General features: G+C 41.2%; 1 protein-coding gene across 2 annotated transcripts in view; it reads left to right on the top strand.

Annotated features, from left to right (window-relative positions):
* LOC126267077 (L-lactate dehydrogenase-like) overlaps positions 1 to 14,613 on the top strand; it is a 489,630-nt gene that overhangs the window by 298,775 nt on the left and 176,242 nt on the right. The window lies entirely within an intron of this gene.

The raw sequence follows: 14,613 nt of genomic DNA, 5'->3' as shown, positions 1-14,613 counted from the left end.
TGGTTCCCGTTATCTACCTGTCTTTGCCAAGGCTTTTGTATCTTTCGTTTTGAAAGATTATCATTCTGTGTTGACGTTTCTGAACTTCAGTTACATCTTGGAATGAAATTCATATTCATATATCTAAAAGGCATGACTATTGTAATAAATTAATTTGATTTGGAATCATATTTCATTTTGTAGTCATCTTATATGCTTTTTATTAACTACGTATGGTGAATCTATAACCATATTTTATTAGGGCCACACTTTTCTAATCAGTTTAATTCATAGTACACAGTTTTAATTGAAGCTAAAACCGGCCATTAGCACAGACATAAACCTTGTGCATTGTCTGATATCACCTAAATCTGCAGCAATTGTCACAAATCAAAATATACTTTGTCAACACTGAACAAATCCACTTCCCACGCGGCTTTATTTGATTATACGTCATTGACAAATATGCACAAAAATAAAGCTTGGATTATCACATCACGGAGCTGATGTTGGCTGCATGTCTGATTACTCCAACTCTCAGGCGCGTTCTCCCTAACAATGGGACTTTATCGCCACTGCAGCCCATTCAGGGCTCCAGCGACATCACACCATCCGCTTTCAGTATTGTTAATGCTTTTAGTATTATACTCGTAACAACATACATTTATTGCCTCTTGGAGACATTCTCAGAGTTATATCTGACAATGTATCCCTCATCCCAACAGTAACAATGCGCAACTTTTTCCTCTGTCCTTCTGCACCACCTTGCACTCCTCCATCAGGTCATACCAAAGGGCTGTTTCCATCTGAAAACTACGCGATATTTTTGTTCGGGACACATCTATTATAACTCTACCACTCTTCGAACATTTATGATGGCGTGGGCTGAGTCTACATCATCGTTTACTTGAGTTTTTATGGCCATCACTGCCCAGTTACTAGATGGTGGCGGTCTGCATTCGCCTCCCCAGATAAATAGCCTGAATTAAAATTCAAATGTCTCTCGATTCTCTACTTAGATAATGGTGTCATTTCACCAATCTTATTCTAATAAAATTTTCTATACAACTAGATATGATGACAATGACTTATTTCTCTCCTTCAATATTTTAATCCATTAATTTATTGATGGGGTGTTACGGGGTGACGGTGCGATGTACGTGCCTAGTGGAAAGACATACCATTGGCGTGTCTCATGACGTAACCTGGGATGCATGATTATGATGTCTGATAACGGAATCAGTTGAAACTGTTCTCCTTGAAGTGGACGTGAATGTTCAGTTGCAAGTAACATTTTTTATTCAACCAAAGGACGCAGGTACTTCGCTAAAATTAGTGAAGCTCTACAGTTTATCCAAATGGCTTAATCACTTGATTTTTGTTCCTCTTCTTCTTCCTTTTCAGAGATCTTCTTTTCAAATTTTAAAGCTTTTTGTTCTTGCTTCACATTTTCTGTTTCCGTATTCTTTGACGTGGTAAGGTATGTAATACATTTGGAATCGAATTCCTGAAAGTATATTGTCTTATATTACACCAACCATTTTTGAATCTATCACAAGATTCGTTGTGCTGTGGTTTGGAAAGTTAAGACATTGTCGGTGTTACCCGTCAAAACTACCTGTCCAGCTGGGCACACCTGGGACTTCTCCCATGTTGTCACCGCCACGGTGTGCACGCACGTTTCCCTCTCTCCTTACCATTCCACCACTGTTCTGCTTTCGACCCAGAGCCTGAGAAAGTGTGAGTGCTCAAGCTCGAAATCAGCGAGTTGTTAAACCCTGGTTTGCAATTTAAGTTTTTATTTACCTTTCAAAAATACACTCCTGTAAATTGAAATAAGAACACCGTGAATTCATTGTCCCAGGAAGGGGAAACTTTATTGACACATTCCTGGGGTCAGATACATCACATGATCACACTGACAGAACCACAGGCACATAGACACAGGCAACAGAGCATGCACAATGTCGGCACTAGTACAGTGTATATCCACCTTTCGCAGCAATGCAGGCTGCTATTCTCCCATGGAGACGATCGTAGAGATGCTGGATGTAGTCCTGTGGAACGGCTTGCCAAGCCATTTCCACCTGGCGCCTCAGTTGGACCAGCGTTCGTGCTGGACGTGCAGACCGCGTGAGACGACGCTTCATCCAGTCCCAAACATGCTCAATGGGGGACAGATCCGGAGATCATGCTGGCCAGGGTAATTGACTTACACCTTCTAGAGCACGTTGGGTGGCACGGGATACATGCGGACGCGCATTGTCCTAATGGAACAGCAAGTTCCCTTGCCGGTCTAGGAATGGTAGAATGATGGGTTCGATGACGGTTTGGATGTACCGTGCACTATTCAGTGTCCCCTCGACGATCACCAGAGGTGTACGGCCAGTGTAGGAGATCGCTCCCCACACCATGATGCCGGGTGTTGGCCCTGTGTGCCTCGGTTGTATGCAGTCCTGATTGTGGCGCTCACCTGCACGGCGTCAAACACGCATACGACCATCATTGGCACCAAGGCAGAAGCGACTCTCATCGCTGAAGACGACACGTCTCCATTCGTCCCTCCATTCACGCCTGTCGCGGCACCACTGGAGGCGGGCTGCACGATGTTGGGGCGTGAGCGGAAGACGGCCTAACGGTGTGCGGGACCGTAGCCCAGCTTCATGGAGACGGTTGCGAATGGTCCTCCCCGATACCCCAGGAGCAACAGTGTCCCTAATTTGCTGGGAAGTGGCGGTGCGGTCCCCTACGGCACTGTGTAGGATCCTACGGTCTTGGCGTGCATCCGTGCGTCGCTGCGGTCCGGTCCCAGGTCGACGGGCACGTGCACCTTCCGCCGACCACTGGCGACAACATCGATTTGCTGTGGAGACCTCACGCCCCACGTGTTGAGCAATTCGGCGGTACGTCCACCCTGCCTCTCGCATGCCCACTATACGCCCTCGCTCAAAGTCCGTCAACTGCACATACGGTTCACGTCCACGCTGTCGCGGCATGCTACCAGTGTTAAAGACTGCGACGGAGCTCCGTATGCCACGGCAAACTGGTTGACACTGACGGCGGCGGTGCACAAATGCTGGGCAGCTAGCGCCATTCGACGGCCAACACCGCGGTTCCTGGTGTGTCCGCTGTGCCGTGCGTGTGATCATTGCTTGTACAGCCCTCTCGCAGTGTCCGGAGCAAGTATGGTGGGTCTGACACACCGGTGTCAATGTGTTCTTTTTTCCATTTACAGGAGTGTATTTGATATTCACTTCATCGGACGCACAACAAACACCCAGACGATAGTCAAACTGATCCTATAGTTTTCCTATAATATGTGGAGTTATTGCATTCAATGTTTTACTATGAAGCGCAGAGTTCACTCAGAGTTATTGGAAGGGAAGGAAATTGGAGCACGGAATCTTTCACTACCTCCACAGAGAAAAGAAAGTCACAGACTTTCAGAACGGCCTCTGTCTGTGCTAGAAGCGAGTGCCACTATTTTCCGTTATAAATGCGTGCCACCAAGTCCTCATAAGAAGTGAGTGCAACGAATTCTCTGCTAGATGGCACAAAGCCTGTGCCAAATTCGAGTGCCACAAAGTCTCTGTTAAAGTGAGTACCACCAAGCCTCCGCTAGAAGTGAGTAGAACCAGCTAGATGGGTAGTTTGGACAGTGAGTACAATCAGGTCTTCGCTAGAACTGAATGCCACCACGTTTCTCCTAGAAATCATTGCCATCAACGTTCCCCTACAAATGAGTGGCACCAAGTCCCCATAAGAAATGTGAAAGTTATCATAGATAAAATTGTTCCAAAATAATTATTCAACACACCTTCATCTGACTGTGTCTGCGAACTTGTGTTGTGCACTCCTCCATTTTGCCAGTAATGAAACATGTATCTGACTCAGCAATCAGGTTTAAGAGAATAATGCCATTTGTACAATGGCATTAATATGGTACTGAGAAATTAACTTTTGACCCTGATGTTTGCTTAATGAAATATATCTTGGCTTGAATAATGCTAGTTCTGAAATGACATAAAATTAGTTATTTGAAATAACTTTGCTCTGATATTAGTTATACCAAAATCGATTTCAAACTATGAACTGCACATATATATTGCATAGAGGCCTCATTTTCTTTAAGTTCTTTCATTGGTGGGTAACTTTACTTTACTGCTCATTTTCATATTCAATACAAGCAAAGGATGTGGTCTGTGATTCAGGCTGTTAGAGTTGAAAACATTGTTGATCTGAATATATATATATAGTTAAAAATTTAAGTCATATACAAAAACCACCATTTCCACCATTTTTGTAGCATGAATCACTCTTACAAAAATTTTTTACAAAACGCTTACTGCATCAAACCTTGGACATACAAATCCTTACTCTGAACATTATCTAACAAAACCCATTTTGAAATCATTATATAGCTTCTCTCATTAACATGCTAAAGTTTGCTCAAGCCGCAAAAAAAAAAAAGCATAGTGCGAATCCTATCTTAAAGCTGTCACCACACGTCTGCTCCCTCTAGGCACCCAGCTGCAACTCCTGAGATTTTTTCTGCGTGTGCCTGGCTGTCTTAACCATCAAAGATCCTCCTACTCAAAGATAATATACTCATTCCACCTTGCAATTGGCAACTATCTACAATATTTTCTGGGTCTACCCTGATAAGACCTTAGAACATACCTTTCATAACCACAAGGTCCGCTGGACCAGAATTTTGTGTGGGGATCTGTGTAGGTAGCACAGATTTTCCCACGAAATTCGTAAAAAAAATACAATGTAGGGTACCATAAAAAACATACATAGTATTCCAATTAAAAGAGTATTACACAGCAATAAAATTTACCAATAGAAAGATAGAATGTGAAGTAAAATGCATAATATCATTAGATTTTCAAATCGCAGTGAATCAAAGAACATCAGAATGTACAAAACAGAAACACACAAATGTAGGGCAAAGACATCAGACATTTAAGTTATTAAGAGAAGTGAATCAAATATCGTCCAAAATTTACAAAACAGAAGAAAACAGTGTGAGGTAAAATACATAAGGTATTTAGATTTCTAAGTTGAAGTGTCTGAAATAACCTCAAAAGTTATAATACAGAAATGTAGAATGTGAGATAAAATGCAGAATATACTTAGATTTCTAAATAGAAGCGTATCAAATAATATTAAAAGTTACAAGATAAAAGCATAGAAATGTAAGGTAAAATACCTCAAATAACATCAACTTTACCAAACTGAAATGTAGAATGTGAGGTAAAATACATAAAACAGCGGTAGAAGTTAATCATATAACAGCAAATGTGCATAAATGTCTTATAAAGAACTATTAATGCCAGTGAAATAATGCAATATGATACTTTAAAGTAATAGTAGGATTAAATAAAAAATATGTTTCACATCAGGTGACAGCAAATATTGACCTTCAGTTACAATCATTATCTTGAAGTAGCCATAGAGTACATGCCAAGTTTCATTGACAATAGTAAATTAAGAAGACATGTCACATTAGGTGACAGTTTACATTAAGTCTAATTGTAAACTGCAGTAAAATGTGGGGCCTCAGGTGAAGAAACAAACTGAGCCACAAATAATGTCCATCGTACAATACGTGTCACCTCAGGTGATAGGACACTCTGATGTTAATAGTGGTCAGTAGTACAATAAGATTGAAGAAGAGTGGGCATCAGGTGATGGGACACACTGAGCCACCTTATTGTAAACATAGAATACCTGTTACGTCAGGGGATAACTCACTCTGTTTCGGTTACCATAACGAAGATAGATTGTTTTCTTCGACTGCTGAGCGAACGTGATGAAACAATCTGAGCCATGGTAGTATCGATTGTAAAATATCTGTCAAGTCATGTGACAACACGCACTGACATTCAATTACAGTTATGATATTCTATCAGTCATAGAACACATGTTATGTCAGGTGGTAGCGCACACTGACGTACGCTTAATGTTGTGATACTCAATTAGTTATAGAACACATTTTACGTGAGAAGGTAGCTCACACTGACTTTCGTTATATTCACATAGACTCAGACCGGTTATTATGTCAGGTGACAGTTCAGTCTGAGTTTCACTTATATTTACATAGACTCAGGCTACTCATTACGTAAGATGGTAGTTCACTCTGACTCTTAAACACAATCATGAGATTCTTGCAGATGCAGAACGTATGTCCTGTCAGGCGACAGCTTAGTCTGACGCTCAGTTAAAAACATTTACAAAATACGTTTGATATAGTGGCAGAAACGTGATCTTAGTTACATTGATATTATCATTGTGCAAGAAATTAATATTAAAAGTAATATACAATAACTGTATGCAGTGGACATTTGATGCAAAATTTTTATATATCTTGAAGGTAACAATAACATCACATACTCTGTAGCAATAACAGTAATTAGTTTTATAGAATCTGTGTGCAAAAAATCCTACTAAAAGTAGTATACCATAATAATAACACTATGCAGCGGACATTTGTTACAAAATAAAGGTTTGCATGTTTTTAATGTGATTAGAACCTCACATACTCAGTAACAATGCTGTATTGAAATCGTCATAAAGACTCTATTTACAAGTGATTCATAGTCATATATATATAATGTTAATGATTACAATAACGTGCACCATCGCAGTAGTCCTTTTAGTGTTAACTTTACATTAAATATTGACAGGTAATGAATTAACAAATTTTATACAACCTTCTTAAATAAGAGTTTTGATAAAGTCTGAATAAGTATTTTAACTTAACAGTATAAATCTTATTTCTTTTCAGTACAATTATTAAAAAAATTGTTTACCTATCAGAGGACTGTTCCACAGATATCTTAGAAAAATAAGAAAAATGTTTAGAACAGAAAGATGAGTAGACTGTGAACTCAGAAAGGAAGAATGAGTTCTACAGAGCTCAAGGATATGGGGCACCAACGCCACTTGGTGTGTCAGAATAACCAACCCTCTGCCCCATTAGTTTTTTGGGTAGACCACAAGGAAAATCTGTTATCAAGTGTTGAAATAATGTCAATAATGGAAACAAGTTTACTTAAATAAACTGTAGACACAGACAATAAAGAAGATAGTAATTACTGGAGCTAAAAATAGTGGTAGTTATGGTACACCAAAAACATGATTGTCATGGACACAAAACATAATAATGGTATATTAATGTAGAATAAAAATACTATGACACTTAAGGAACAGGAAATAGGAATGGACAAAACGCTGAGCTGAGCCAAGGAGAGGTAGTGTCATGTCTCAGAAAATAATAGTGTGACAAATCGAAAGTGTGCATAAATAGAACAACATATGTATTGTAAGTGGCAATATAATTAGCCTCACAAAGCACAAAGGCAAAAACATTATCTAAAAGATGCATAATCAGTCTAGCATAAACAAAAATAATAATAATTCTGAGAAAGTATGGAAATAACTGTAATAAAATGTAAGATGTCAACTTTAGTTTAATAAAGAAAAAATAGTGGACCAATACAAAAAAAAATTTTAACTGAAAGCATAGAACATAACATTATCTTAATCCTGAAATAGGTAACACTACTTGAAAATAAATGTGTAGAGACACTTAAAGCAAACCAAAGCACAAGTGATAAACGGTGAGATAGTAACAGATGTTTATACCTTTGCTTGAAAAATATGTGAAAAGAGAAACAGGCAATATAGAAGGTAGCACAGAGACATCATAAAAGGTAAGAATTATGATACTTGTGGTGCTGTAGGTATAAGAGAAAAAATGATTAAAGAATGCTTGTGGTATGTCATAAATTAAGTCCTGAGTGGATCCACAACAAGGATACCGAAAATAATCCCAACTGAACTCTAGTAATCCCAAGTCATCATATTATTTCTTTAATGGCATCTGAAGGATAGTGGAAAGGTCAGTAATGTTGCGCTTATGCATTTCATTGAAATCCTGTAATTTATTGTCAGTTACTTCTTTAAATGTGTCGAGAATTTGGGTTAATTTCTGAATGTTACCGGTAAGGTATTCGTCATGTTTAGCATTGTCCCCATGGTATTGAGCAAATTGTTCATCACGCTTTGCGTCATGTTCGCTCAGTAGTCGAAGAAAACAATCTATCTTCAACTAGAGCTGGGGATGTCACCTCGGGATTTGCGTATTGCAACTCATATTGCTGGGGAGGGTTGCTAAAAACTGCTTGAGAATTCATAGATTAAACAATTTCTCTGTCTGTGGAAGAATATTGCAATAGAAATTGGCTGTCGGAATCAACCACATGGCTTTGTGAAGATTGAATTAACATGAACAAGTCATGGGAAACTGTTTCTAATTGAAACTTCCTGGCAGATTAAAACTGTGTGCCCGACCGAGACTCGAACTCGCGACCTTTGCCTTTCGCGGGCAAGTGCTCTGCCATCTGAGCCACGGAAGCACGACTCACGCCCGGTACTCACAGCTTTACTTCTGCCAGTATCCGTCTCCTGCCTTCCAAACTTTACAGAAGCTCTCCTGCGAAACTTGCAGAACTAGCACTCCTGAAAGAAAGGATATTGCGGAGACATGGCTTAGCCACAGCCTGGGGGATGTTTCCAGAATGAGATTTTCACTCTGCAGCGGAGTGTGCGCTGATATGAAACTTCCTGGCAGATTAAAACTGTGTGCCCGACCGAGACTCGAACTCGGGACCTATTAATCTGCCAGGAAGTTTCATATCAGCGCACACTCAGCAGCAGAGTGAAAATCTCATTCTGTTTCTAATTGGCTTACTACATTCTGAGAATCCGAAGGCAGAACAGGAACCGACGCGGAATTTGGTGACTTTGTGGCTTCATTACTTGCTGCAGCATTGTTGTCAAATTCCTGATCAGTTTGTGAAGTAGGAGGATAAGATGACAAAACTAGGTCATTGTATGGTTGTTGTTGCTTACGCGATTTTGAGGAACTGTGTAATTGTGCATTTATCATCCTGTCGATTTGTTTTGGACATCTTGAGGGAGACAATATGGCGGACAAAAAAATTCAGAATGGTCGTAATTCACAAGTTGATGTCTTGTACATAAAAGGTAAAAAATTAGAATGAGCACATAAAATATGTATAAGCAGAAGCAGAGCTGAAATAAACATTCACAAGCGTAGCAGCAAACGCAATATTATGCAACTAAATGCTGCACGCAGCTGAAACAATGGTGGTAAAAGGAATACTCGAAGACAAAGTCCACAGTTACGGAAAATATATCCAAGAACGTCACCACAGAGGATGTCGCCAAATGAAAGTATCATAGATAAAATTGTTCCAAAATGATTATGCGACAAATCTGCATCTGATTGCATCTGCGAACTTGTTTCGTGCACGCCTCCATTATGGCTGTAATGAAACAGGTATTTGACTCAGAAATCAAGTTTAAGAGAATAATGCCATTTGTGCAGTGGCATTAAGATGGTACTGAAAAATTAACTTTTGGTCCTGATGTTTACTTAACGAAATTATATCTTGAGTTTAATTGCTGTCTGATATATATATATATATATACAGTATAATGGTTTGAAACCGATTTTGGTATAGCTAAAGTTATCAGAGCAAAGTTATTTCAAATAACTAATTTTATGCCATTTCACAACTGGCATTATTAAACTCAAGATATAATTTCGTTAATATATATAGGGTGGTCTGTCATAATGTTCTAGGGAACATTGTACTGAGACATAAATGTTAAGACAAAAATGCGATACGTTGCGCCGTTTCCGAGTTATTTAGCATTGAAGTTAGCCAATCGGGGCGTCGCGCACTCACATTCAAGCGGCCTGCCAGGGGCGGTGTTACCTAACGAGTGCTTTGTTTGGTTAGCAGAAAATTGCATTCGCGCGCGCAACTACCTCAATGGATAACTTCAATGCTAAATAACTAGGAAACGGCGCAACGTGTAGCTTTTTTTAACATTTATGTCTCAGTCCAATCTGCTCTACAACATCAAGACAAGCGTTTCAGACATTTTCTGACCACCCTGTATATATAACAAGGGCGGCCCAATCAAACATGAAGTGTGTGTACCACAGTTCACATGGAATATTGATAAAGGTTTCTATCAGGCTATTAAATGAAACTAAGGTTCGCTATAACAATGTGATTTATTGCTAAATACATTTATGTAATTCTAGCCTCTGAATAAACAAAATAAATAGTTACGAAAGGATGCAAGAGTGCAAAAACACGTGCGGATCCTTGGCACAAGCGGATGGATTTGAGATAAAATGAGACAAAAACTTTATCCACGAAAGTCACCAGTGATCGCTGAATAAGTTTGGCAGCTTAAAGAAAAGACACAGAGAAGTATGTACAAGTAACAGTTCTCTGATCTAAGCGCATATTGAGTGCAGATAACTGACTGAAAACGAAACTTTGATGAGAAACAAACAACTTTGTGGTCCCTTGTCACTACGAACACAAAGTTGGCCAGTATTTACAATTCTGATGATACTCAAGTGCACAGATGGCTGCTTTTGTGACTGAGAATTCTAAGTTCAGCCCCAACACATATGATCAGCTCTAAAGCGAACACACCACCATCTGAAATTTTATAGTGTCCCCTGTCTGCAGTCCCAATTCAAAGTTTTATCTCTGTGGAGATCTAAGACGAAATTTCTATGTCCTATTTTCCAGAAAATGTTGCTGATTCTACCAGCGCGGGAACTCATAGCCAATATCAGCATACTTTCCAACTTACGACCAATGAAAAGTTTATAACAACTGCAACAACTTCCCTTCTGCTAACGAAACTGTTGTGGTTAATCAATACTACTGAGTCCTGTCTTACAGTGAGACAGATGTTGGAAATTCTCTCAGACTATATGTGTGTTTTCGCGTTTCGTGCAATAGAAATAGCTGCACGTCTGCACTAGAGAGTTTCTGCCATCGCTACAGAATTAATTGTCAGTAGCCAACCGTAGGCCTCCTTATACATTTTAAACGTCTACACCTTTAGCCTCCTCTGGTCCCAAAGGCCGTGTCTCACGCTGAGTGCATGGTGTTTTCCTCTTCCCTCTACAGATGTTATCTTTTCTAAGTGCATTCTTTACCCTCCTAGCACACTGAAAGTTTTCAACGTGCCGGGCACTCTCGGTGTACCATTCTTAAGGCGACCGCCTAGGGTTTGCCGAAAACCAGTGCTCGGTTGCCAACGCATACCTGACTGTCCTGGTTTACAACAGACACATTTTATGGTCTGCAGGCTCCCTTCCCGTCGGAGCTCTTACTCGTTCTCAATGCGGGGTAGGCATCCCAAGTTGCAGAAAAACACTACAAGGCCCATCACCGTACAGTATTAAATTTTCTTGAGTAAGTCAGCCTTGCCTCGATCTCAAGCCTCTATTTATCTCGTGTAAATTTTAGATGTAATTGTTTGTGTATGATCTTAATTATCTCTGATGATTTGCTGGAACGGTGTTTGGGACACACTTTGGATAGCCACCATCGGCAGCAACATTAGATGTACAATCTAAGAAAAAAAAGAAAAAAAAATGATGTGATGTATATATGCAGACAAAGAAATCATTCCTATTGAGAAAACTTGGATGACTTATTCAAGAGAAAGAGCTTCAAAAAATTAACAAGTCGATAACTTGTTGGTCCACATCTGGCCCTTTTGCAAGCAGTTATATGACTGAGCATTGATTGCTAGGGTTCTTGGATGTCCTCCTGAGAGATATCATGCCAAATTGTATCCAATTGGTATGTCACATCGTCAGAGTCTCGAGGTGGATGGAGGACCCTGTCCATAATGCTCCAAACGTTCTCAGCTGGGGACAGATCCGGCGACCTTGCTGAACAAGGTAGAGTTTGGCAAGCCCAAAGACAAGCAGTAGAAGCTATTGCCGTGTGAGCGGCTAGTATCTTGCTGAAATGTAAGTCCAGTTTGGCTTTGTTATGAAGGGCATCAAAACGAGACATAGAATATCGTCGACGCTGTGCTACAAGGGTGCTGCCGGGTACAACCAAAAGGGTATTGCTATGAAAAGAAATGTCACCCCAGAGCATCACTCCTGGTTGACGGGATGTATGGCATGCGACAGTCAGGTTGGTATCACACCGCTGTCTGGGGCGTCTCCAGAAGGTATTCACTGGTCATTAGGGCTCAGTTCAAAGCGGGTTTCAACACTGAAGACAATTCTGTTCTAGTGCCTGACACCATTGCAGACAGGCTCGCTGGTGGACAAATGTCAATGCTAGTTGGTGCATGGTGCGCTGTGACCTCAGCCTCCTTTCTGTGAACCGCCAATCAACCGTCCTTGTGGTCACTGATGCTTCAGTTGCACGTCGGAGCAATGGTAATGATGAATCCAGAGCTCTGAAGTGTCTTTCTGATGGTAGTTCAGTCCTCACGTTCTGTCGTCTGTCTTAGTCAACTGCTTCCTTCTTGATGTTGTGTTCGGCCATGGTTTACCCGTTCGTGCCAACATTGTTGAATAGTGGCATCGCTTCTTTACAAGTGTCGAGCGATTTACTGATTGAAACTTCCTGGCAGATTAAAACTGTGTGCCCGACCGAGACTCGAACTCGGGACCTTTGGCTTTCGCGGGCAAGTGCTCTACCATCTGAGCTACCGAAGCACGACTCACGCCCGGTACTCACAGCTTTACTTCTGCCAGTATCTCGTCTCCTACATTCCAAACTTTACAGAAGCTCTCCTGCAAAGGTCCTGAGTTCGAGTCTCGGTCCGGCACACAGTTTTAATCTGCCAGGAAGTTTCATATCAGCGCACACTCCGCTGCAGAGTGGAAATCTCATTCTGGATTTACGTCTTTGAGCTCAATTACGCGTCCTCTCTCAAAAGTGGACATCTGCTTATATTGTTCATGCGCCTGTCTGTTAAGCATAATTACTGGCAAAATGAAAAGACAGAACGGAATTTGTAAAGACTTTATGCCCTGATATTGACCACAACCCTGTTTGCTATTCTTACCAGCTGTGTGGTGAAACTGCGCTATAGCATGACACATTCATCCATCGGCCACCAAAGTTTACAATTTTGCATTTTCCACCGATGCCAGTATAAATATAAATCTGTGACGAATTTCCATTACTCCTTTGGGCTGAATCGTATTTCTTGTCTTAGAATGTATTTGCTACTTGCAGAAACACAAGCTGACCAATGTTCCCGATAGCCAGTTTCCGAGAATCTGTTGTGTCTGGTACCGTTTGCTCATGGTACCTGCCCTGCCCAGCCCAGAATCCAAGTACCTAGTATCTTTAATGTATTTTTAAGAAATCCACAGAAGAGGCATATTATTATCGGTAGCGCAGTGCATTTGCATTTGTGCAAATATACACTACTGGCCATTAAAATTGCTACAGCAAGAAGAAATGCAGATGATAAACGGATATTCACTGGACAAATATATTATACTTGAACTGACATGTGATTACATTTTCACGCAATTTGGGTGCATTGATCCTGAGAAATCATTACCCAGAACAACCACCTGTGGCCATAATAACGGCCTTGATAGGCCTGGGCATTGAGTCAAACAGAGCTAGGATGGCGTGTGCTGCTCATGCAGCTTCAACACGATACCACAGTTCATCAAGAGTAGTGACTGGCGTATTGTGACGAGCCAGTTGCTCGGCCACCATTGACCAGACGTATTCAATTGCTGAGAGATCTGGAGAATGTGCTCACCAGGGCAGCAGTCGAACATTTGCTGTATCCAGAAAGGTCCGTACAGGACCTGCAACATGCGGTCTTACATTATCCTGCTGAAATGTAGGGTTTCGCAGGGATCTAATGAAGGGTAGAGAGACGGGTCGTAACACATCTGAAACGTAACGTCCACTGTTCAAAGTACCGTCAATGCGAACGAGATGTGACCGAGACGTGTAACCAGTGGCACCGCATACCATCACGCCGGGTGATACGCCAGAATGGCGATGACGAATACACTTCCAATGTGCGTTCACCGCGATGTCGCCAAACACGGATGCGACCATTATGATGCTGTAAACAGAAACTGGATTCATCCGAAAAAATGACGTTTTGCCATTCGCGAACCCAGGTTCGTCGTTGAGTACTCAATCGCAGGCGTTCTTGTCTGTGATGCAGCGTCAAGGGTAACCGCAGCCATGGTCTCCGAGCCGATAGTCCATGCTGCTGCAAACGTCGTCGAACTGTTCGTGCAGATGGTTTTTGTCTTGTAAATGTCCCCATCTGTTGACTCAGGGATCGAGTTGTGGCTGCACGATCCGTTACAGCCATGCGGATAAGATGCCTGTCAACTCGACTGCTAGTGATAAGAGGCCGTTGGGATCCAGCACGGCGTTACGTATTACCCTCCTGAATCCACCGATTCCATATACTGCTAACAGTCGTTGGATCTCGATCAACGCTAGCAACAAAGTCACGATACGATAAACCGCAATAGGGATAATCTACAATTCGACCTTTATGAAACTCGGAAACGTGATGGTACGCATTTCTCCTCCTTGCACGAGGCATCGCAACAACGTTTCACCAGGCAAAGCCGGTCAACTACTGCTTGTGTATGAGAAATCGGTTGGAAACTTTCCTCATGTCAGCACGTTGTAGGTATCGCCACCCGCGCCAACCTTGTGCGAATGCTCTGAAAAGCTAATCATTTGCATATCACAG

This window comes from Schistocerca gregaria, chromosome 4 (assembly GCF_023897955.1).
Source record: "Schistocerca gregaria isolate iqSchGreg1 chromosome 4, iqSchGreg1.2, whole genome shotgun sequence".
Classification (NCBI taxonomy): domain Eukaryota; kingdom Metazoa; phylum Arthropoda; class Insecta; order Orthoptera; family Acrididae; genus Schistocerca; species Schistocerca gregaria.
This window is presented reverse-complemented; position numbering and strand designations above follow the sequence as displayed.